The sequence below is a fragment of the Notothenia coriiceps genome, unplaced genomic scaffold (genome assembly GCF_000735185.1).
Source record: "Notothenia coriiceps isolate Sejong01 unplaced genomic scaffold, NC01 NC01_scaffold00030216, whole genome shotgun sequence".
Lineage (NCBI taxonomy): Eukaryota > Metazoa > Chordata > Actinopteri > Perciformes > Nototheniidae > Notothenia > Notothenia coriiceps.
The window spans coordinates 84,699-87,198 of record NW_011362917.1 but is presented as its reverse complement, the minus strand read 5'-3'; the positions used below and the strand labels follow the sequence as shown (position 1 = coordinate 87,198).

Sequence of the window (2,500 nt, the reverse complement as noted above, 5' to 3'; positions counted from 1 at the left end):
CCGATCAGACATCTCTGCGCTCTGAGCTACACAGGAGGGAAATAAGCTCCTTTTTTTTTTTTGCCTGGATGACTCTGGAATACAGCACAAGGCTAGTTGTGAAGTGTGTGTCCAGTGTTTGTGTGCACATGTGATTCTGTGCCAGTATGTGCGAGTCGTGGTTTAAAAAGAAGCCCAGGTGTGTATATGTTTGTGTGTGCAGTTAAGTGCGGATCCAGACAGAATGGCAGGGACAGAGTCGTAACGCTTTCCATTATTGTCGTCATTATAGGCCACAAGGGCAATCCAAACCGTGTGTGTGTGGATTCTATGTATTTGTGTGTGTGTTTTGCGTGTGTGCCTGCACCAGACTACTTTAAGCGCTGCCATTAAGCCCGTCACTATGGGGTATCGGGGGCATTGGGACCCTTCACAATTCAGCCCCATCATCATCAAATGCACTATCAAGCAAAATGACCACATTACATTATAACGCAATGTGTGCGGTGTGCATTTAAAATAAGTTATTCCACGACAAAAGGGGTAGAAAAATGGTGGCTGTCAGCTCAATCAGTTCATCCCCTCCCTCTCCTTCATTCCCTTCATGAATCTCTCTTCCTCTCCCTTGTCGCTCTCGTTTAGCCTTTCAGAGGCATCAGCTACTCAATCCTAAACTCTTAATCTCCACATATTAACGCCACTTTAGGATTTTTGAAGTAAAAAGCTAACGCTAGGCTATAAACAAACTTCATCACAGTCACATGGCTACGCATCACCACCGCTAAGCTAAAGGCACCTAATGTTCGGCATGATGGTGTTTAGTAGTTTATTTAGTCACTTGTTAGCAACCAACGTTTTTGTTGCACAAAGAATGACGCAAATTCACCAGAGAACAAAACGTGAAAATCTCTTCAGCTTGTTTAAACCACAGACCTTATTTCAGGCTTCTAACCACACGTTCAAAAAAACACTGACGAGGGAACAGGAAGGGGTAACATGCTAACTCATTTACGGGTTTTAGAACTCATTCATGCACCTCTCAGTCTGCCACAGTCCATTATACACACACATAAACACACATATACACAGTTTTATTTCTCTGTATCTCTTCTCATAGTTGCAGGCCACGGCCCCTCCTCCCGAGCAACAGTGGATGAAGAGCGAGAAAGAATAAACAATGGTGCCCTCAGAGGTGTCGGGTATCGATGGATCCGGCTAAACTGTTATCAGTGCAAACACAAACACACAGATAGACCAACAGATAGGACAGCAGAAGCACGGCGAGAGAGGAAAATATTAGATGGATAAACACAATGGCAGGCGTAAAGAGAGAGTGGTAGAAATATAGAAGGAGGGCAGAGGGTACAGTACACCAGAAACAAATTAACAGATAGAAAGATGGGGCATGATGGACAGGTGGATAAAAAGAGAAACCAGAATTGTAGCTATGTCTGACTCCTGGGGCCAGATGCTGTGGAGAATCACAACCAAAACTTTGTGTACTCACTAGTATGAATATATGCTATTTTATGCAGGTATAAAAAGCAGTTTTATTCATGTTAAAGGGGCCCTATTATGCTTTATATGCTGGTTTTCCATTTCCTTTAGTGTGTTTATAGGTTTTTTATGTAGGTTTTTTTTTGTTTACTACCGAAACATAGTGATTATAACTCTCGCGCTTCTATTGGCTAGCACTCCAACACATTGCACGTTATAGGCTAAGGGGTGAGACATCTCTAAGCGGTTGACCAATCACAACAGAGTCGGCCAGAGCAGGCTGGACTCTGGTTTCAGACAGAGGGTGAAAAGAGGTGCTGCAGCACAGGCAGTATGAGAAAAATAAAGAGCTTTTTGAACATTAAAGCATGGAGACATGTCACAGTAAAGCAGGGGTGGGGAACCTCCGGCCTCCGGGCAGTATACGGACCGCGAGACCATTTGGTACGGCCCTCAAGGTAATTTATGAACACACGCAAAAAACAAAAAAATATTAGAAATCTAGACCGTAAAATAATTAAACAAGCGAGTGCCTGTTTTTCCTGGCCAAGGTCAGGGTCCTTGAACACAACACGAGCCTAACGTGTCATCACGTGGTATATGTCTCGTCTGACAGGGGTGTAGTTCTGACGGAGAGCACCAGAACGCCACTCCGGCAATTCAAAAATTGCAGTACCCATAAGGAGCCGTACACATGCCGCGGTTTTTTCCAACCAGTGAGGTAAAGGCACATATTTTTATGATCATTATAGTTATAAAAAAATAAGAGAATGAAGTAAACCGGTATAAAATACTATATGACAGTAAAAAAAATACAGTTTGCAAGGGGAGTGATTTGTAGAATATCCATAAAGAAAAAGAAAAATCTGCTTCCAGTTCTGTTTCATATGGATGTTGAGAGATTTATCCATAGAGCTCCTAATGTTGCTCTCAAAGTGCACCAGATTGATGCTTTTAACTTCAACATTTTAAAAAAAATCTTCCCGGGGGAACATGCCCCCGGACCCCCCTAGAGGAGGGTAGT

At 43.0% G+C, this 2,500-nt stretch overlaps 1 protein-coding gene across 1 annotated transcript in view; it reads right to left on the bottom strand.

The window, feature by feature from the left end:
- Positions 1-2,500, bottom strand: part of LOC104959419 (zinc finger, B-box domain containing) — a 30,398-nt gene that overhangs the window by 26,408 nt on the left and 1,490 nt on the right. The gene's annotated exons all lie outside the window — the stretch shown is intronic.